This window comes from Magnolia sinica, chromosome 12 (genome assembly GCF_029962835.1).
Source record: "Magnolia sinica isolate HGM2019 chromosome 12, MsV1, whole genome shotgun sequence".
NCBI lineage: Eukaryota > Viridiplantae > Streptophyta > Magnoliopsida > Magnoliales > Magnoliaceae > Magnolia > Magnolia sinica.
In genome coordinates this window covers 2975944-3000290 of record NC_080584.1, presented here as the reverse complement: position 1 = coordinate 3000290, position 24347 = coordinate 2975944, and the positions used below count along the sequence as shown (strand labels likewise).

Sequence of the window (24347 nt, the reverse complement as noted above, 5' to 3'; positions counted from 1 at the left end):
AGACTTCTTGAGACATTTACAAAGTGGACTTCTAGGAACGTACTCAGATAGGCCAATAGGAATCATTTGATTGAAAGCGAGGGGAGTCATGCGGACGGTTCTCTATGCCCAGCAGCTGTCATGACCTTCCATTAGCAAGGTTGTGGCCCGATGCGATCGCAGCACCAAGGCTCGTGTTTTCTGATGTTTTTCTAATGAGAAAATTCAGTATGACTCTTAGTTTTGTTGAGAAGTAAAACTCTGCATGCCTAAAAAGTCATGTAGATGGAATGGCATTTCCTTTTTATTTTTGGGACCCAATCCAAGCAACCCAAAACATCACTATGGCCCATCAAAACTAGCATTTTCATTTGTTCAATAGGACACTTGTGTAGGTGGGGCCCACCTTTTTATTTTATTTTTATTTTATTTTTAGTTTATTTGTTTTCTAGTGGTTCCCATCTTGGGTTGGGGCCTATGTCGGCTTCTCTCAGACAATCATAGACATCCAATTGCTAGCTTTCAGGTGGATGGGTATATCGACTGTTCCACATTTAATAGGGGCTTGATCAGACAGTTTATCTTCATTTGATGGCTGAGATAGATGTTATGCTTCATTCACAATGGGCTGTAGATGTGGTTTGTTCAGCCATGCAGATTGTGCATGGGTTGCTATTTCAATACACTGTACCAAGCCCAGATGATTGCATTCAGACCCTTTTATCAAAGGAGTAGGTTCGGTCTTGTAAACGTGTGATAGGCTGCTTGTTGTAATTTATTTGGACCACAGCTTCAATGTTCATGGAGAGTCGATTTCCACTGTCTCCCATCATTAAAAGGGTATTGGCAGTATTTGCCTGACCGGAAAATTTCTGTGGCCCATGAATGTTTCAACAGTGGATGTTCAATCCCCATTGTTTTGGATCTGCTTGAGTTTTGGATCTGCCACATTTTTTCGGTTCATGTCTTAACATGAGTTGACAAAACGGAATGACGGTGAGGATTTATCACGAACATCACAGTGGACCCCACCTGGCTTTGGACCTCAGGAACGGGTTGTAGGCTATCCACGCCTCTCATTAATGGGCCTTTCTGATTGTGCTCTCTAATCAAATGATCCTAATCATCCGACTCCAGCCAAGATGACTCATTCGGACCATTCATCATGAATGAACTCTGCATATCAAATGTAAGGTGGGATAATGTACCCTGATTATTGGACCGCCCTATAATTTCATGAACGGTTCAGATCTCCGACACACATTCCACGTGCATGGATATTAAACGATTAGATGATATTTTGACCTTTGGATCCTCCGAATTACTAATGCAACCATCTGGTTTTAGATTTCTGTAATTTACATCAAACCATCAAGAATAGTGGACCTGATACATTTGTTCTACAACTCTAAAATCACAATATCGGCAGCTATGTAGTGGCCACAAACCTGGGACCCATGATCAACTACCTGTCAAGAGGAACTTTTGGCGCATGCCCCCTACAAATTAGGGCCCACTGCTTGGGATGGTTTGGATTGCTATAAAAATGGAAACGGACCGGCTGGTGGTCGGTGCTCTGTGGGCCCCACCATGATGTATGTGTTTCATCCATTCCGTTTATCCATTTTTAAAGATCATTTTAGGGCTTAATACCGAAAATGAGAGGGATATAAACAGGTGGACAACACCACAGGAAAATAATAGTGATTGAATATCCACCATTAAAATCCTTCTAAAGCCCACTGTTCTGTTTATTTGACATCCAATATGTTGATTAGATCATACATAACCAGATGAAGGGAAAAAACAAAGATCAGTTTGATCCAAAACTTTTATGGCCCCCAAAAAGTTTTTAATGGTCGACGTTCATTCACCACTGTTTCCTGTAAGGTGGTCCACTTGAAATTGGGATATACCTCATTTTTGTCTAACACTAGAAAATTATCTAGAAAAATAGATGGCTGTCATGGATGAAACACATACATCATGGTGGGTTATTAACAGTAGATCACCGCTATTTCCTGTGGTATGGTCCACCTAATAATTGGATCTACTTCATTTTTTGGATAATACACTAAAATAATCTAGAAAACCGGATGAACGGTGTAGATATTTATAATACATACGTCAAGGCAGGCCCCACTAAGGGCCACATACCATCTTGGGAGCGGATTAAATACTGATCACGCTACTGAAGTGACATAGTGAAATTGGATTGATTGAATGCCAAGAGTCCGTCGCACTTATCGTTAATGCTCTTTCCGCTAGAGCTCTGCTACTGAAATAGGCTCGGTTCCGTTGCCTGATTCCATTGCCTTATCATTAATGCTCTTTCCGTTAGAACTCTGCCATGAGGCTCTCTGTTTGACAGTGCACGCACTCGACCAGAGAATGGTAAATGCCTTTCAAGTCATTTTTTTTCTTACCCCTTACTGACTACGTCCTGTGGGCCCCATCCTGATGTATGTGTTGTATCCACACCATCCATCCACTTGGAGAGATCATTTTAGGGAGTGAACCAAAGAATTAAGCGGATCCAAAGTTCAAGTGGACCCCATCACAGAAAACAGTGGGACGATGACGGCCACCGTTGAAACCTTCCTAGGCTGCCACGATGTTTATTTGAGATCTAACTTTTTTATAAGTTAAAAAGACATGGAATAAGGTAAAACATAAATATTAACTTGGTCAAAAGCTTTTATGGTCCAAAGAGATTTTAATGGTAAGCCTTCAATCCCTATTGTTTTATGTGTTGGGGTGCATTTGAAATTTGGATCTTTCCTACTCTTTTGATTATGTCCTAAGATGTCCTCGCGAAATGGATGGGAGGTGCGGATACAATACATACATGATGATCTAACGGAAAGAGCATTTACATTTCGTGGTCGAGTGCGTACACTGCAAAACGGAGAGAGAAGCTTAACAGAGTTCTAACGGAGAGCATTAATGGTGAGGCTATGTCCTCTTGGCGTTCAACCAATCCACGTCCCACTGAAGTGTTCAGTACCGGACGCGGATTGCGTGCTGACCGCGTCAGTAGCAAGTTGCTACTGGCAGTGCTCTGTGAGCCCCGCATGATATATATTTTCTTATCCAAGCCGTCCATCTATATTTCCAGGTCATCATAGACAATAATACCAAAACTTAAGGAGATCCAAATCTCAAATGGACCACACCACAAGAAAACAGTGGTGATTGAATGCCCACCATTAAAAACTTCTTAGGGTTCACTGGAATGTTTATTTGTCATCTAACCTGTTGATTAAGTCACAAACACCTGGATTAAGAGAAAAAACAAGTATTAGCTTAATACAAAACTTTTGTCAACCCTAATAAGTTTTTAATGGTAAGTGTTCAATTAACACTCTTTCTTGTGGAGTGGTCCATATGAGATTTGAATCTGCTTCATTTTTAGCTTCACGCTGTAAAATATTATGGAAAAATTGATGGATGGCGTGGATGGGATACATACATTATAATGAGGCCCACGGAGCACTTTCAGTAGCCACCACGCTACTGACGCGGTCAGTATACAATCCGCGTCCTTCAGTACCTAATCCGCTCCCACCGTCTTTGTCGGATAGCATTCCATTCCTGACGGATGTGGGCCCATGGGATACGTTCTATTTTTAACTTTCGGTCGCATGTCCTGAAATAAAGATGGCACTCAGCGTTCTTCATCCGAAAGGAATGTCAAAAATTCCAACCTGGAATTGTCGAAAATTCAAATGGGGCATTGGATTGCAAAGCACGTTAATTAGTGTTGTCGGTGGGTTCACCCTATGTGTTGTGTGGTATATCCATGCCGTCCATCAATTTTTTTAATTCATTTTGGGACGTATTTCCAAAAATGAAGTATATCTAAATTTCAAATGGCCACATGACATGAAACAATACTGATTGAACGTTCTTAGGGCCCAAAATAATATTTATTTGCCATCCAACCTTTTTGATAAGGTCTTACGGACCTTGATGAAGGGAAAATGCTTGATCCAAAACTTTTCTAGCCCTAAGAAGTTTTTAATGGATGAAATTCATTCACCAATGTTCCCTGTGGTATGGTTTGCTTCATTTTTTGTAACATAAAAACCAATGATTGGTATGGATATACAACACATGACTTTTGAACCTCCAGGGTGGGAACGGGCAGCAGATTTGAGTGGCCACTATGATGTATGGATCTTATCCATACTGTCCATTCATTTTTTCCTATCATTTTCAGGTATAAAAATGAGGCAGATACAAGGCTCAAGTGGACCACACCACAGGAAGCAGAGGTGATAATGATTCTCACCGTTGAAACTTTTTTAGGGCCCATGGTGATGTTTCTTTTCCATAAAACCTATTCATAAAGTTACATATACCTATATGAAGAAAAAGAAAAAAAAAGAAAACAAAACAAATATTAGCTCCATCCAAAACTTCTATGGTCCCCAAGTAGTTTTCAACCGTAAGAGTTTAATCCCCATTTTGTAGTCCACTTGAGCCTTGGATCTGCCTCATTTTTGGACTTGTATACTAAAATGATAGGAAAAAAAATTGGATGGATAGTGTGGATAAGACCAATGTCCACTCAAATCTCCAGCTAAGATGAGGCATCTATAAAAAGCTACGTAGAATATTCCTCCTCCCATTGTGAATGGTGCATATCTCTAAAATTACATTGATCAAATCATCCAAATCATATGTAACAACCCGTCCAATCGGTACAGTGTCCTGGGGCGTCCACGTAGGATCTTCCGCAGGACCGAACGTTTAAAACATTTATGGCAGGGGTACCATAAGCTAATTAACCTAGGATTAGCCCATTTGAATAAACCAGTCAGGCCATGGCGAAACCAAGTGCGGGCTGCCAAGCTGGATGACCATTTAAACTGAGTAACAGCCCGTACGGGCTATACCGCGACGCCGAAAGGTCAGAAAAATCTAAAAATTTAGGGAACCATAGAGCTCACTGGACTTTTGGACCACCGCGGACTGCGAACCCAGCAGACACTCAGAAGTGGGATCTGACACTGACTTAATGCACCCCACCCATGACAGGACCAAATCTGGCGCTTGCAAATGAAACCAAGATTCCAGGCTATCCGACCATCGGATCTCTTCCATATTTACGGTGGAGGTCTAATGGATTTTTCTACACCCGTCCACCAACTCTGGGACCCGATTGTGGGTCGGTGACCGTCAATCACGAATCGGACCCGTACGACCAAACCCCAAGTCCGATCGTCCCCAGATTTTGCATGGCCCTTCATCGGGCCATGAAGCACCTATCCTAGAAATTTCATAGCCAGAGGACTACGAGAATCACTCCAATCACCAGAATGGACCCCTCAAGGCCGTTTAAAGATCAGAACTGTTGACTCAAACCCCACAATCGTCCATCCGTTTGTTTCCAAATTTTACACGGGCCCTGATCGGGCCATAGGGCACCTACCCACCGAATTTGGTGGACAAAGGAGTATTAGGGCCACTCCAACTTTAAAAGGGAGACCTAGTAGGCTATTTTGGAAATTTGAGGGAACTTAATGCCAAAAGGCCCAAGTCTAGGGAATAAACCCTATCTCTCATAACTTTCTCTCCCATTTGCTACAACCACCAAGAGAGAAGGAGAGTAAAGGAGAGTAAAGAGGAGAAAGAGAGAAGTAAGAGATCCAAGGTGGACCCTAGATCAAGGTGGGGCCCCAAGTGAGCCAACCCCTCCAACTCCTTACCTCTCTTACAAGGAGAAACTCTCCCCCTTGACTTCAACAACCGACCGTGGGTTACCTAGGTAAGGTTTTCACCCATTCTTCTTGAAATCCATGTAGAAAGTAGGTTTGTTTAGAATCCTAACATGCAATAACTTGGTTTAAGGATTCCAACCGACTGGCCCGGAAGCCCTCTTTCCTAGAGCATTTTTTGAATCTCCAACGAGCCATAGGTGCGGACTATTACTCCTAGGTGGTCTAACACCAATTTCAATATAAGCTTAATGATTTTTACTGCTTCCTTGGTGCATTTTGAGAATATAGATGAACCTAGGAATTTACATTTATTTAGAGTGGTTTGGAATTGTACGTTTATTTGATTTCCCCACATGACGTTGTTCTTGCTTCTTACATGACGTGGTGCAAATTTAATGATGACTTGTTGGATTGCTCATATGATTGCTCACGTGATGTGCCCTATAGCTTGCATACCTTATTTACTTCCTGTGTAATTTATTTCCATGAGTTGTAAGAAGTGAGCAATTTCCTCACCAACACACCCAACACACATGCACCATAGCTCATAAATTGTGTTAGCTTGCTTATTAGATGAATCTGGATTATATGATTGAGGTATGAGAACATGATGATGATTTTGCTAGTTGATATCCCTGTCCATTGACATGTTGTGGACCACCATCCAAACCCTAGGGTTGGCCAAGAAAACGAGGAAAGTTAAGGCGGTCTCGTTGGTAGGACCGCCTTGAGGCTAAACCCATGGATTTGTGCGAGTGCGTGTGGGCGACTGTAGTTAGACTACGTGGGTTGCTTGCACCCGATGTCGTTCCGCCATGCACTTGCCTGGACTCGTGCGGTCTAGCCTACTGTCTGACCAACCATGATTGTTAATCCTGTTTGCTCACACTTGTATTGGAACCTGGGACACCCTACAACCGTTGTAGCTCATCAATAACCCACTTGGAATTGGTCCACAGCCTCGTGAGCCAGGCATGGTAGAATGGGCACCATGTCCGAGCTGTCGGCCTACGCTGGGGTACCGCGCCTCCCCGTAGTGACCGCAAGCGATCCCTTTCTCTTGGCACTCCTCATGTGCTTGAAGTCGGGGATGAGGAACCCGACGGGATCACGGACCGCGGGGCCTCGGCCTCACGCATTGGGGGGTCTTGGCCTCGCACCCAGATTAGGGCATTAATATGTGGGGTGTACCAGATTCCCCAATCGACTGGATGAATGAACCTAACTAATAACTCGGCTAACACGACCGCATTGCATCGCATTAGTTAGGTTGGCGACTCGGCAGTCGAGGTCGCACTGAGGGAGTGTTGGCATTGGCGATCGTTAGATGGTGTCGCACGAGGGAGCGTTGTGGTGAGGGCATGCATCATGTCATGCTGCATACATGCGCATTAATAAGATTACTTAGGCGTATGTGATTGTCTGCTTTTCATTAAAATCATATTAAAATTGTTGCCTGTGATAACTTGAGATTAATAGCACCCACTGAGTTGATCACTCACTCCCACTCTGGGACGGTGTTTTAAAACACCAACCAGACCCTTTCATAGATGCAGGTGACTCGGGATTGGAGGAGCCTAGCGAGGCGTGCCTAGACGAGGAGGACGAGCTGTCATACTTCCAGCTGATGGAGGGCTCGCCGCCTGCTTGAGGGGCGGGATTGGATGGCTGGGCAATGGGCTCAGCCTCATTCTTTTGGACATAATATTCTTTTGTTGTTTTGGTTGAGCAACGCCTTGTGCGACCCATTTACATTTTGGACTTGTACATATATATGTTAACCTCTTTCATTTCAGCAGACTTGCGTGTTCATGTTTCATGTTCAGAGAATTTTAGGCTACGCAACTTAAACAGATTAAATGCATATTAATGAAAATGAAAATCTGTAATAGTGACTCTCGGGAACTCGGGAGTTGAGCGGATGCGCGACCCCCGATTTCCAGGGTGTTACATCATATGACTGGTCCTAATTCTAATGTAAAAATAAATAAATAAAACAATCATTATTATCTTTCAAGTGTTAATTGTTAGATTTTTCTTGATCTAAAGTTTACGAGTTTGCATTAGATGTTTGGACGTTCAGGATTACCTCAAAAACTATGCCATTGTTATGATTTGATAATCAACCCTAAAATCACAATATTGGCCGCTATTTGGTGGCCACAAACCCGGGACCCACGATCAACTACCTGTCAAGAGGAACTTTTGGCGCATGCCCATATAAACTAGGGCCCACTACTTGGGATGGTTTGGATTGCTACAAAAATATGCCACCTTGTAACCTGTTCAGCATACTCAATTCAATTGAGTGGGGGTAAATAACGCTTTAAGGACAACATTTCAAATGTGTTTCAGCCCGTCCTTATTAACTTGAATTTTCGATTTTCATATTTTACAGAAAATATAATTCTGTAAATTTTCGAACATTCAACAGTGGACGTTCAATCCCCATTGTTTCCTATCTTGTGGCCCGCTTGAGTTTTGGATCTACCTCATTTTTTCGGTTCATGTCTTAACATGAGTTGGTGAAATGGAATGACGATGAGGATTTCTCACGAACATCACAGTGGGGCCCACCTGAGGAACGGCTTGCAGGCAATCCTTATTAGAGCTGGGCATGAGTTGAGTTAGGGCTGACCCGACTCGATCTGGTTTTGAAATAGACCTGACCCGAACTCGACTTGACTTGGTACCAAGTCAAGCATGCCTGACCAGTTCCGAGTCTAGGTCTAGCCTATAATAATCCGAACCGAGTTGGGTCGAGTGCAGCGGGTATCGACGGGTTGAAATCACAACTCAACCTAGGTGCACTTGTCAGAATTGCACCATCTCCATCAGCTTACACAGCATCTCAGATCTGTGTAACCCCAACTCGACTCAGCTCACACACACACACACACATACACGAGTTGAGTTTTGGATCGAGTTGAGTCAATACTGAGTTGGATTTCGGGTTGAGTTGAGTTGAGTTACTGGGTGACCCAAACTCGACCCGGTTTGAGTTCGGATTGGACGAAGTCTACTCAGTTCAAGTGGAGTTTGGCTAGTTGAGTCGTCCCGTCCCCAGCTCTAATCCTAATCATTTGACTCAAGCCAAGATGATTTGGATCATTCATCATGATGAACTCTGCATGTCAAATGTAAGGTGGATGATGTACCCTGATTATTGGACCACTCTATAATTTCATGAACGGTTCAGATCTCTGACACACGTTCCACGTGCATGGATATTAAACGATTAGATGACATTATGACCATTGGATCCTCCAAATTACTCATCCAACCATCTGGTTTTAGATTTCTCTAATTTACATCAAACCGTCAAGAATAGTGGACCTGATGTATTTGTTCTACAACCCTAAAATCACAATATTGGCCTCTATTCAGTGGCCACAAACTTGGGACCCACGATCAACTACCTCTCAAGAGGAACTTTTGGTGCATGCCCCGTATAAATTAGGGCCCACTACCTGGGATGGTTTGGATTGCTATAAAAATGGAAACGGATCGGCTGCTCCCCCTGCCACCAGCCCGGTGGTTGGTGCTCTGTGGCCCCCACCATGATGTATGTGTTTCATCCATTCCGTTCATCCATTTTTTAAAGATCATTTTAGAGCCTATTACGAAAAATGAGAGGGATATAAATCTCAGGTGGACCACATCATAGGAAAACAATAGTGATTGAATATCCACCATTAAAATCCTCCTAAGGCCCACTGTTCTGTTTATTTGACATCCAATCGGTTGATTAGGTCATACATAAGGTCATACATAACCAGAGGAAGGATAAAAACAAAGATTAGTTTGATCCAAAACTTTTATGGCCCCCAAAAACTTTTTAATGGTCGATGTTCATTCAACACTGTTTCCTGTAATGTGGTCCACTTGAGATTGGGATATACCTTATTTTTGGTCTCATATCATAAAATTATCTAGAAAAATATATGGACAGCATGGATGAAACACATACATCATGGTGGGCCCACAGAGCATCGACCTCCCGCCGTTGGCTAGTGGCAAGGGGAGTAGCCAATCCGTTTCCTATAAAAATATACCACGTGTACAAAGCTCACGTGCATGCATATTTCGTCGTGATTGATCATTGGTACAAAATCCTCCTATTTCAGCCCCCAAAATGGGAATAGATATGGCGAGTGGATTAGGTACGAGACCAGGGACTGGCCAAGACGATGCTGCCCTAACCGTGGGGCTTACATTGATGGATGTATTCTCAATCCACACCGTCCATCCGTTTTTTCTAGATCATTTTATGATATTATTGAAAGATTGGAGCAAATCTCATTATCAGGTGGACCATACCATAGGAAACAGTGGTGATTGAACTCCCTACCATTAAAAACTTGTTAGAGAGCACTTTAATGTTTCAGCACTGTTTATATGCCATGCAACCTGTAGATAAGGTCACATAAGCCTAGCTGAAGGGAAATAACAAATATAAGCTTGATCTAAAACTTTTGTGGCTCATTAACGGTAGATCATCACTATTTCCTGTGGTATGGTCCAACTGATAATTTGATCTACTTTATTTTTTAGGCAATACACTAAAATAATCTGGAAAAACAGATGGACGGTGTGGATATATAATACATACATAAAGGCAGGCCCCACCGTCTTAAGGTCATGAATCATAATACGTCGTTTTCTCGGAGAGGGTTCCGGTCCCATAGAGATGGTGCGCAATCGTACGTAAGCCGCGTTTTCTCGGAGAAGATTCCATTCCGCCACAGATGTGGGCCATGTGGCCCATCTAAGTTTTGAATTCGTTTTATTTTTTGAATACATTTTCTCAAAATCATGGCAGCCACACATAATCCTCAATCCCACCGAATGAGCAACACGAAAGTCAGAGAGAGATACAGAGAATTCGCATCATTTTCTTGGGAGAGAGACGCGGATTGCGTATACACCCCCCCTTCTCGGGCTGGAACGGGCAGAAGATTTGAGTGACCACCATGATGTATGGATCTTATCCACACTGTTCATTCTTTTTTTTTCGTATCATTTTCAGGTATAAAACCAAAAAATGAGGCAGATACAATGCTCAATTAGACCACACCACAGGAAGCAGAGGTGATAATGATTCTCACCGTTGAAACTTTTCTAGGGCCCACCAGGATGTTTCTTTCCCATAGAATCTATTCATAAAGTTACATGGACCTATATGAAGATTTTTTTTTTTTTTTAAAAAACAAATATCGGCTTCATACAAAACTTCGGTGGCGCCCAAGAAGTTTTCATAGGTAAGAGTTTAATCCCCATTTTGTAGTCTACTTAAGCCTTAGATTTGCCTCATTTTTTGCCTGATACCCTAAAATGAGAAGAAAAACAAAATGAATGGAGGGTATGGATAAGACCCATACACCACACCACAGTGGCCACTCCGTCCATCCATTGAGTGGCCCCTGTGGTGTGGTGTATGGGTCTTATCCACACCGTCCATCCATTTTTTTTTGTATGATTTTAGAGCTCATTTAATGTTCATGTGATGAAAAAAGTAAAAGACACTTAGTTTAGCTTGTTATACCCATCTCAGTACACACACTCCATGTTAGCCACCCCCCTAGGGGTCGATACCAAGACCTCAAGTGTTGAAACGAAGCATCTCCACTCAGCCAGTTGAGGTATGGATCTGAGTGTGGGCATGATCCTAAAAATGAAGGAGATCCAAATCTTAGGTGGACCTCACCACAGGAAACATCCATAACTGAATATTCACCATTAAAATCTTCTTAGGTGCCACCGGAATATTTATTATGTGCCATTCAACTAGTTGATAAGATCACAAAGACTTGGACGAAGGGACCACACAAATATCAGCTTGATCCAAAACTTTTGTGGCCCCGAAAAGTTCTAATGGTCAATCATCAATGTTTCCTATGGTGTGATCTGCATAAGATTTGGATCTTCTTCATTTTTTGAGATCAAGCCTTAAAATGAACTGCCAAAATGGATGGACGGTGTGGATGTAAGGAACATGTATCACAGTAGGCCCCTCAGTCAGGATCCATCCACCTCGGTGGAGCCGGAAGCCATGCTAGGCATTGCCGGGTTAACACAATAGTGGGTGTTGCCCCACCAACGATGTCCATCAGTTTTCCGGCTCATCTTATGGCATGGTAAAGAAAAAAAAGAATATGAAGATCTCAAGTGGACCACACGGTAGAGATTGAATGACTATAGCGGGAGCCACTAGGTGCAGCCCTGGCCTCACCCAAGATGGTGCTCCCTTACCGTTGGGCCCACCTTGATGTATGTATTAGGATGACATTGTAGTGCTATTGAAGCATACAACTTGCAAACAACATGTCCTTCCCATCCAACGTACCAGATTGACCCATTCCAGTTAAGGGTGCTTGAAATACACCGTAAAAAACAGAATCAAAATCACGTAACAGTTTTCCTTGCTTTCCCTTATTAATTATAATAAATGATAAGGGCACGTTTGGTCGAAAGAGAGTGAAATAGAGTGAAAGGGATCTAGGTGTGAAAGAGAGTGAGAGTGGTTGCACAAGCATCTACGAAATGACGAGGTCACACTCGGGTTGGGACACGGGGTCATCTTCATCTTTTGCCCATCTGCCTCATGGGAACTGTGTGGCCCCGTCGTGATATGTGTCGAAAATCTATCCCATCCACCGGATGCACCATTCCATGGTGGGCCACAAGCTTAAAAATCAAGTCAATCCATGACTTGGTTGGGACACACCACCTACAATAGGTGAGAGGGGTTATTCTCCCATTAAAATATTAATAATCATTTATTAGGCTCACGGAGATGTGGTTCATAGTCCAGTCCATTCATTGTGTGTGTCCCACTTAGATGCAGGGTTAGACCAAGTTTCAACCGCATCCAAAACTCAGGTGGGCCCCACCAAGTGATTTTATATATTTTAGGCATGTTTTTAAGTGGTTGTAGATGGTATGGCCCACATGAATTCCATATACATGTCTGATTTTTTGGGATATCCCATAACCTAGATGGGCCCATCAAATGCACCATGTCGATGTTCAGACCATATACGTATGTGTCAGTCACCCCACTTTCCAACCATCTCTAACCGGTTAGAGCCTGCGAGGATCCAGATCTAGTTGGAAGTGGTGGTCCTGTGGGTGCGGTAGTAACCTCGATGTGGTTGGAAGTGGGTCCCAGGGGTCGAATCGACCCCTGGGACCCACTTTCAACCACATCGAGGTTACTACCGCCACGAGCTGGCCGACAAAAATCTCGAAACCGATCACTTCCAACCGTTTTCGGTGGTAACCGGTTCCATCAGGTCCCTATAAAAAAAAACAGGAAAGTCGTAGTTTTGGCAAACAGAAGATCTAGACTCTTACCTCTCTCTCTCTAAAACCCCGCGAGCCTCCTCTTCTCTCTCTCTCTCTCAAACAAAGACTCTGTTGTTCCTCAGCTAATATCAAAGAGCCTCTTCTCCCATCATCCTATCTATCCCCATATCCCTCCAACAAAAACAAATGGCTGAGATTACGGTGGTCGACCATGCCATCAATGTCCCAGACGATCACCCAGATGTGTCAGTCTCGATGGCGCTGACCACACCATCGGCAGGAGATATCAATGACCAGAAGGACATGTTCAAGGTAGCGGTCTCTTCCATTACAGTCTCCACAGTTGAAATTCTCGGGGATCAGTCCGCCGGGCTTTCTCAGGACCCGTTTCACGAATTTCCTTTGAAAGCCTATGCTCTTGTGAATTTTGCAATTTTCGCATTAGGGATTGTGCTGCTTTTGCTCTCACTGCTATTTCCGCAAGTGCCGCCCGCTGCGGTGGGTTTGGGAAAAAAGCTGACGAGGATAGCTGTTGCACTGATCTACATTGCACATGGCCTTAAAATGGCTATCCATGCCATATATTGATATCGTTAGGCGCGTTTTGCACATCGTACTATCGATGTTGTTGTAGCTCGAGTTGATATAGATGGAGCATGGTTGCTTTCGTTGCTGTTGTTGTTGTTGTTTTTGTTTTCGTTGTTGGTTTTGTTGCTGTAGGGCATGGTTGTTTTCGGTGCTGCTGCTGCTGCCGCCGCCGTTGTCTTTGTTAATGTAGGGACATCTACTTATATCTATTGGTTGTTGGTTTCGTTGCTGTAGGGAATATCTACGTATATCTATCCGCTGTTGGTTTTGCTGCTGCAGGGTATATGTACCAGAACGGATTAGCTACTGTATAGTGTTCGGTACTCTCTGGGCCTCGCCATGATGTATATGTTTCATCCATTCCGTTCATCTATTTTTCTAGATCATTATAAAGTATGAGCCAAAAAATGAGATATATCCTATTCTCAAGTGGACCACATTACAGAAAACAGTGTTGATTGAACATTGACCATTAAAAACTTTTTTGGGGCCATAAAAGTTTTGGATCAATCTGATCTTTGTTTATTTCCCTTCATCTGGGTATGTATGACCTAATCAACAGATTGGATGTCAAATTAAAATTATAGTGGGCCTTAGGATGATTTTAATGGTGGGTATCTAATCACTATTGTTTTCCTGTGGTGTAGTCCACCTCAGAGTTATATCCCTCTCTTTTTTGGGATCAAGAACTAAAATGATCTGTAAAAATGGATGAACGGCATGGATAAAATATATACTTCATAGTGAGGCCTGCAGAGCACCTACCACTAGCCACCGGGCTAGTGGCAGGAGAGTAGCCAATACGTTTCCCTGGCGGGATCCCTGTCCGTGGGGCCTACCGTGATTTATGTGCCTCATATCGGACGCGGATTGCAGCCCGCCCGTCTCTGGCCATGAACGGTCAGTTGTGGGCGGCCCCACCGTGATGTATCTGTACACACCATCCATCCCTCCTCTCGGATCATTTTAAGGAATGTGCTCAGAGACTAGGCAGATCCAACGCTCAAGTAGGCCACACCAAATAATAAGCTTGTTAAATACACAAAGCATTAAATACGAGAGTAATCTTTGGTGTGATCCACTCGAGCGTTGGATCTTCCTCATTTTTGTGGACATAGCTTAAAATGATATAAGAAGAGGGATGGACGGTGTGGATATATAGATACATCATGATACACCCGCTCGTAGAAGTGCCTTTTCATGGCTAAAGACGATCAGGGGTAGACGCAATCTGAGTACCTTATATCCGGCCCGTGCCGCCGATCCTTTTTGAAAATTCATTTCAAGGCTTGATAAAAAAAAGAAGTAGATCCAAATCTCAGATGGATTTCAATAGAGGAAACAGTGGTAATCAGTTATTAAAAGCTTCTCATGAGCCACAAAAGTTTCGGACCGGGCTAATATTAGCCCAGTCTCTTCATCCAGGTCTTTGTGACCTTATCAACAGGTTGGATGACAAACAAACATTCCGGTGGCTGCCATTAAAAACTAGGCTTTTAATGGTAGGGATTCAATAACAAGTTTTTCCTATGGTATGGTCCACCTAAGATTTTTATCTGCTTTATTTTAGGGATCATGAGCTAAAATAATCTGTCAAAATGAATGGACTGTGTGGATGTAACACATACATCACAGTGGGCACCATACTTAAGCATCCACCGACCTCGGATCCACCCAAACCGCGCACGGCGAGGCATATGTTTCGACGTAATCGCTCACCTTATCAAATACCGAGAGAGGAATAGGTGAAGTGACACATAGAAATGGGTGTCCGCCGTCGACTATATATGTCATTCAACCCAATCATTATTAGGTGCAACCACTAGATGAAGTGACACATAGACTCAAGCGATTCAAAAGTTGGACGGGTTCACAACAAATAAATATATAAGCTTTAGGAGTGATTGTACATTACTTTTAATGATGTGTCCCACTTGGGTTTTTCATAATGATGAAATTCATATGTAAGGCACCCATGAGAACCGTACCAAGTGCACGTTTTAAATTCCTATACACATAATGGGTGGGCCCCACATAGATCAAATGTCTGGTAATTACCATGCATGTTGATGCATGTGATTGTTCGTCTTAACAATATAGTGAGAAATCTCATTCTTAGCAATTTTTCAAAACCTAATTTTTTTCTCAAGATTCTCTAAGTAATAGGTTTCTCTTAGGTTAAAATTAGGAAAAATCTCACTAAATATAAAAATAAAAATTATATAATACACATATAATTATAGAGTAGATAAATTACAGTTCACTCAACAGATAACTTCCAACTTGTGATGTGTGTGCAACATTCAACCCATTTAATAGGTTAGCCCTATTATCAAGATCATCTTCAAAAAACTCAGCAACATCCATTTTTCAAGTGGGCCACACTTATAATTTGCTATTTATCAATGGTTAGAAATTGTTTCCCATGTCATGTGGTCCGCCTAATAAACAGATGGTACTGATTTTTGAATTAGTTAATCCTCATGGTTGGGCTAACCTACTCAAGGGGTTGGATGTCATATGCTCTTAACGAGTTGGAAGTTATCAGCTAGGTGAACTATAACTTGTGACCCAACCGGTTGGACTTGACAGTAACTCATAAATATAGTTAATTAGCTACATTTTTACGTACTTTTTCATTAATATTAAGATATTTTCAAGATAAAATAGGGAAAATTAAAAACTGGGATATTTTGAAAATCTCACACTATTATCAAGATAATATAGCTTTAATTAATAACCTGTATATTTCACATTGCTAAACAGGAGTTTATGGTGATAAAATACAACCATAGACTAACTATCAGTAGTGGCCGTTACGGCATTATCACGGTGTTATAACGTTATTAAAAGTTTGCTATGTGGACGCGCAGGAAAAATAAAACTTCACGTCTGAAGAGTGACATTGGCGGTTCTGACCCAAGGCCTGGTTTTAAGACTCGGATGAATCTGACCAGATCCGATTTATATCCGAGTCAACTCCGGCAAGTCATGAGTCAATTCGCCTGGTGTTTTAACCATGCCTAATAAGTGAGTAATTACATTATTATCCTCGGCCTAAACATAGGCAACGAATACCTAGTTTTCAGTTGGTATAGGTGGGGACCCATGTACCTGACCATTGGTGGGTCCCACTTTGGATGGGCCCTGCCTAAAAGATCTCCACATTGAATGATCCTATTCTCCAATCATGGTACTTTTGAAAGGATAGGATTGTCTTATAGATGAGATTTTTGGTGGGTGGTCCACCTGTGTTGGGTCCCAACAAGACATTGGTCTGGATCAGTGAAAGGTGGGCCCCACTGTACCAAGTAAGAATCTGAGTGTACTGTGCATATCCAGGAGCATAAGATCCGATAATTCCCCATGATAAGATATGTCTTAGGAGGAGAGAAAATAAAGACAGATGCATGAAACAATGGTTTGATTGGTGGACAGGGTTGCCTGGTGTGTGAAGATTTCATGTCCGGTGATCTCATGGATGGAATAATTCTCAAAGGCAGGTAACATCATGGACAGTGAAAGAGAGAGAGAGAGAGAATTGTCTTTGGCCTTATGGTCCTTTGAATGAAAGCAATCTTGAGAAAGAGAGGGTCTAATATTTATACATGCGCACATGGCGCGTTTTCAATAGGTATGTGTGTTCAATCCCAGTGCTATTGAGAGATATCTTTAGTAGACGCAGTTTGCATCTAGTTAAGCGGTGGATGCGCTTGGTTCAATGCTAATAAAAAAGCACCGTGTGCATATGTGGGACCTACAATAAAAATGAAAAAATGTTGATTTCATGTAAGAAAATTTTAAATTTTCACATCAGGGCACACATGGTATGCTGTTTACCAATAGTGGGAAGGATAAAATGGTCATTTCATATATATGTGAAATGGTACTGTAAAGTTGACCTCATGGAACTTCCCATGAGGTTGAGCTGCTTGTGAGGTGATGTGTGTATCCAATGTCAACACTGTGCATTTGATGGGTCCCTTTTAAGTCATGGGATATCCAAAAAAATCAGCTGTAATTGGAACTCAAGTGGGCCATACCATATAAAACCATGTGAAAACATGCCTAAAATATATAAAAGCACTGGGTGGGGCCCACTTGAGTTTTGGATGCGGTTGAAACTTGGTCTAACCGCTCATCCAAGTGGGACACACACAATGGATGGATTGGATTTGTGAACCACATCTCGGTGGGCCCAATAAATGATAATGAATGTTTTAATGTGAGAGTAACCCCTCTCAACGGTTGTATGTGATGTGGCCCACCCAAGTTATGAATTGACTTGATTTTTAAGCCCGTGGCCCACCATAGAATGGTACATCTGACTAATGGTGTAGATGTTTGACACACATCACACCACACACACACACATATATATATAGGGAAAAGGCTGTCGAGCTCATGGGAGGCTCCAACATGATGCCTGTCGAACATCTACCCCATCATCAGATGCACCATTCCATGGTGGGCCTAGGGCTTAAAAATCAAGTCAATCCGTGACTTGGGTGGGCCACACCACATACAATAGTTGAGAGGGGTTACCCTCCCATTAAAACCTTCATAATCTTTTATTTGGCCCACTGAGATGTTGTTTGCAAATCCAGACCATCCATTGTGTTTGTCCTATTTGAATGAGGAGTCACACCAAGTTTCATCTACATCCAAAACTCAGGTGGGCCCCACAAAGTACTTTTATATGTTTTAAGCATGTCTTCACATGGTTTTAGATGGTATGGCTCACCTTAGTTCCGGCTAATTTTTGGGATATCCCATACTTTATAGGAGACCTATCAAATGCACGGTGTTGATGTTTGACATGCATCAATAGTGGGCCCACACAGCTCGACCTCATGGGAAGTTCCCATGAGCTCGATTGCATAGAACCTCCTTGATTTGTCTCGGGCCTACGTCCATCTTATCAGGAATTGAGGCGGATCAACTGCAGAGCTTTGTAGGTGGAACTTAACCTAAAAGACCATGGACAGGTCCCACCGTAATGTGTGCGTGACATCCAATCCGTCTATCATGTGCAAAGCCTCATTTCTCTTTGATGCCAAAAAAAATTAGGCTGAATCAAAATGCAAGTGGGCCACACCACGTAAAATCATGCCTAAAAATTATATAGCTATCCAGACACTGAGAAGTGTTTATGCGCATTGTGGATGGAGCCAGATCGAAGATCAAACTGATTGAGCTATCTTAATTGTCTAGTTGGTGGCTATAAAATGGATGATAGGAACTAAAAAAGCTATCCAATTTCATCGGCAAAATCAGCTGATTAGCACCGTCAGCTCATCGTGATTTTTTGGGTTGTGCTTCGTCCACAATCAATTCAGCTATCTGAATGGTCTGAATTGCCATATGACCATGCCATGTGTGTGATCCTGATGTAACATTCTCGGATTCTAGCAAGTAGTTTTATTGCTTATCTATTTCTGCCTTATGAAGAGCTGTTCCCCCCATTGACAGGAATGCTGGATCGCTGGATGTATAGGCTTCTTGAGACATTTACAAGTGGACTTCTAGAAACGTACTCAGGTAGGCGAATAGGAATCGTTTGATTGAAAGCAAGGGGAGTCATGTGGATGGTTCTCTATGCCCAGCAGCTGTCGTGACTTTCCATCAGCAAGGTTGCGGCCCTATGCGATCGCAGTACAAAGGCTTGTGTTTTCTGATGTTTTTCTACTGAGAAAATTCGGTATGGCTCTTGGTTTTGTTGAGAAGTAAAACTCTGCATGCCTAAAAGAGTCATATGGATGGAATGGCATTTCCTTTTTAGTATTGGGACCCAATCCAAGTAAAACCCAAAACAGCACTATGGCCCATCAAAACTAGCATTTTCATTTGTTCAATAGGACAATTGTGTAGGTGGGGCCCACCTTTTTATTTTTTTAGTTTATTTGTTTTCTAGTGGTACCCATCTTTCTTTGGGCTTGTGTCTGCTCCTCTCAGACAATCATAGACATCCAATTGCTAGCTTTCAGGTGGACGCCATCCAATGGTCCACATTTAATAGGGGCTTGATCAGACAGTTTATCTTCATTTGATGGTTGAGATAGATGTTATACTTCATTCACAATGGGCTGTAGATGTGGGTTGTTCAACCATGCAGATTGTCCATGGATTGCTTTTTCAATACACTGTACCAAGCCCAGATGATTGCATTCAGACCCTTTTATCAGAGTAGGTTCGGTCTTGTAAACGTGTGATAGGCTGCTGCTTGTAATTTGTTTGGACCAAAGCTTCAATGTTCATGGAGAGTTGATCTGCACACTGTCTCCCATCATTAAAAGGGGATTGGCAGGAATCTCCCTGGTATTTGCCTGACCCAAAAACTTCCGTGGCCTGTGGATGTTTCAACAGTGGACGTTCAATCCCCATTGTTTCCTATCTTGTCGCCTGCTTGAGTTTTGGATCTGCCACATTTTTTCTGTTTATGTCTTAACATGAGTTGGCAAAACGGAATGACGGTGAGGATTTATCACGAACATCACGGTGGGCCCCACCTGGCTTTGGACCTGAGGAACGGGTTGTAGGCTATCCACGCCTCTCATTAATGGGCCTTTCTGATTGTGCTCTCTAATCAAATGATCCTAATCATCCGACTCCAGCCAAGATGACTCATTCGGACCATTCATCATGAATGAACTCTGCATATCAAATGTAAGGTGGGATAATGTACCCTGATTATTGGACCGCTCTATAATTTCATGAACGGTTCAGATCTCCGACACACATTCCATGTGCATGGATATTAAACGATTAGATGATATTATGACCATTGGATCCTCCGAATTACTCATGCAACCATCTGGTTTTAGATTTCTCTAATTTACATCAAACCATCAAGAATAGTGGACCTGATACATTTTTTCTGCAACCCTAAAATCACAATATTGGCCGCTATTTAGTGGCCACAAACCTAAGGCCCACTGTTCTGTTTATTTGACATCCAATCTGTTGATTAGGTCATACATAACCAGATGAAGGGAAAAAATAAAGATTAGTTTGATCCAAAACTTTTATGGCCCCCAAAAAGTTTTTAATGGTCGACGTTCATTCAACACTGTTTCCTGTAATGTGGTCCACCTGAGATTGGGATATACCTCATTTTTTGTCTCATACCATAAAATTATCTAGAAAAATAGATGGACGGCATGGATGAAACACACACATCATAGTGAGCCTACGGAGCACTGACCACCCGCCATTGGCTGGTGGCAAGGGGAGTAGCCAATCCGGTTCCTACAAAAATATAATATACCACGTGTACAAAGTTCACGTGCATGCATGTTTCTTCGTGATTGATCATCGGTAGAAAATCCTACTATTTCAGGGACGCGGTTTTCCTGCGAAAGCCTTTGGCAGGAAGTTCCTGCGATGGGAACTTAGGTGGGGCCCATTGTGATGTTTGTGAGAAATCCTCCCTGTCCATTCATTTTGTGAGTTCATTTTAGGACATTTTGTCAAAAATTAACCGTATCTAAAGCTCAAGTGAGCCTTACTGAAGGAAAATGTGGTTAGGGAAATTCCTACCGTTAAAACCATCCTGGGTTCAACAATGATGTTTAGATGACATCCATACCGTTAATAACGTCATTCTTATTAGAATGAACTAAAAATAATAATATTAGCATGAATCAAAACTTCCGTGGCCCTACCAATATTTCAACCATGGATGTTTAATTATCATGTTTTCCACTCACTTGAGATTTGGATATGGTTCATTTTTGACAACATGTCCTAAAATGAGCTCACAAAATGAATGAACAGGAGAATTTTAACAAACATCACAGTGGGCCCCACCTTGGTTCCCAGCGCAGGAAGGTCACATAAGCCTAGTTGACGGGAAATAACAAATATCAGCTTGATCCAAAACTTTTGTGGCTCATTAACGGTAGATCACCACTATTTCCTGTGGTATGGTCCACTTGATAATTAGATCTACTTCATTTTTTGAACCATACACTAAAATAATCTGAAAAAACCGATGAACGGTGTGGATATATATAATACATACATCAAGGCAGGCCCCACTAAGGGCCACACCGTCTTAAGGCCATAATCTGCGTTTTCTCGGATACCCTTCCATTCCTCGACAGATGTGGGCCCATGGGATGCATTTTATTTTTTATTTTCGGTCGCATGTCCTGAAATAAAGTAGAGACGGCAGTCCGCCTTAAAGGAATATCAAAAATTCCAACTTCACCCTGTTTTTTCTCGGAGAGGAATTTCGAGGATTCCAATGGGCATTCGATTGCAAAGCACGTTAATTAGTGTTGTCAGTGGGGTCACCGTATGTGTTGTGTGGGATATCCATGCCGTCCATCAATTTTTCTAATTCATTTTAGGACATATTTCCAAAAAGTATATCTAAATTTCAAATGGCCACACCACATGAAACAATAGTGATTGAACCTTCTTAGAGCCCAATATAATATTTATTTGCCATCCAACCTTTTTGATAAGGTCTCACGGACCTTGATGAAGCGAAAATACTTAGATCCAAAACTTTTCCAGCCCCAGGAAGTTTTAAACGGATGAAATTCAATCACGGATGTTTCCTGTGATATGGTTTGGAAACATGCCTAAAGCTAATAGGCAAAAACCGATGCTTGGTGTGGATATAGGACACGGGCGCGGATTGGACGCGGATTGCATCCTAACACCGCCCATTACGGTAATCCGTTCGAGCAGGGTTCTATGGGGCCAACATGATATAAGTGTTTTATCTAAACCGTTCATCGATTTTCTCAGATTAATTTAAGATATGATCCTAAAAATGAAGCAGTTACACAGCTCCAATGGACTACACCAAAGGAAGCTGCAGTGATAATGGCACCCACCGTTGAAATCTTTATAAGGGCCACTGTGATATGTTTTTACCATCCAAACTATTCATAAGGTCATGTAGACGTGGATGAGTGAAAAAACAAATGTCGGCTTGATCTGAAACTTCTCCAGCTTCAAAGAAGTTTTTAATGGTGGACGTTCAATCCCCACTTTGTGGTCCACTTTAGCTGGGACCTGCATCACTTTTTGGATTATACATTAAAATTATCTGAGAAAAACGATTAACGGCGTGGATAAAACACTTATATCACAGTAGGCCCCACATAGCCCTGCCCGGACGGATTACGGTCCGGGCGGGGGTAGGACGCAATCCGCGTCCATTGAAGACACGCCTTTTGAGCGTTGGATAAAGACATCACACGAAAAAGGCAAAAAGAGGGTCGATACTTTTTTTGGAGCGAACGCAAAAGCGTCCCCAAGAGAGACGTGGTTAGCGTCCTACACTCACCCTTCTCCAGCTGGAACGGGCAGGAGAATTGAGTGGCCACCATGATGCATGGATCTTATCATCGTCCATTTATTTTTTCCTATCATTTTCAGGTATAAAATGAGGCAGATACAAGGCTAAAGTGGACCCCACCACATGAAGCAGAGATGATAATGATTCTCACCGTTGAAACTTTTCTAGGGCCCACCGTGATGTTTCTTTTTCATAAAACCTATTCATAAAGTTATGTAGACCTATATGAAGAAGAAAGAAAGAAAAAGAAAAAACAAATATCAGCTCCATCCAAAACTTCCGTGGCCCCCAAGAAGTTTTCAACGGTAAAAGTTTAATCCCTATTTTGTAGTCCACTTGAGCCTTGGATCTGCATCATTTTTGGACTTACACCCTAAAATGATACGAAAAAAATGGATGGACGGTGTGGATAAGGCCCATACATCATGCTGTCCACTCAAATCTCCAGCTGAGATGAGGCATCTATGAAGATATATGTAGAATATTCCTCATCCCATTGCCAATGGTGCATATCTATAAAATTATATTGATAAAATAATCCAACTTGTACTAATTCTTATGTAATAAATAAAACAGTTATTATTATCTTTGGCTTCTATAAAAAACCGTAAGGATGGAGTTGCCTTCTCCACAAAATCGCAGTCACACGTAATCCTCAATCCCAACTAGCATCACGAAAAGTCAGAGAGAGATATAGAGAATTCGCATCATGTTCTTGGGAGAGAGGCGGTTTGCCTAACCGCCTCGTACACCGAATTTTCTTGAGAGAGAGGCGGTTTGCCCAACCCCTCGTACACCCCCTCCCCCCCTTTGACCACCGTGATGTACGGATCTTATCCACACCCTCTATTTATTTTTTTCATATCATTTTCAGTGCAATACCAAAAAAGGAGGCAGATTCAACGCTCAAGTGGACCACACCACAGGAAGCGCAAAGGTGATAATGATTCTCACCATTGAAACTTTTCTAAGGCCCACCGTGATGTTTCTTTTCCATAAAACCTATTCATAAAGTTATGTAAACTTATATGAAGATAAAAAAAACAAACAAATATCAGATCCATCCAAAACTTTTGTGCCCCGAGAAGTTTTCAACGGTAAGAGTTTAATCCTCATTTTGTAATATACTTTAGCCTTAGATATGCCTAATTTTTTGTCTGATACCCTAAAATGATAAAAATAAAATAAAATAAAATAAAATGAATGGACAGTGTTGATAAGACCCATACATCACGGTGGCCACTCAGACCTCTGGTTTGAGTGGCCGCCGGCCCACCGTGATGTATGGGTCTTATCCATCGTCCATCCATTTTTTCGTATTATTTTAGAATTCATTTTGTGTTCATGTGATAAAATAATAATAATAATAATAATAATAATAATAAAGAGTAAAAGACACTTAGCTTAGCACAATTTTGAAAATGTTTGGG

The 24347-nt window shown here is 42.1% G+C and overlaps 1 long non-coding RNA gene across 1 annotated transcript; it reads left to right on the top strand.

The window, feature by feature from the left end:
* The first annotated feature begins 224 nt into the window (after window positions 1–224).
* On the top strand, window positions 225–19646 carry LOC131220792 (uncharacterized). The gene is made up of 2 exons (XR_009158828.1): window positions 225–255; window positions 19351–19646. It is a non-coding gene; the product is annotated as an uncharacterized LOC131220792 (long non-coding RNA).
* Window positions 19647–24347: the final 4701 nt, after the last annotated feature.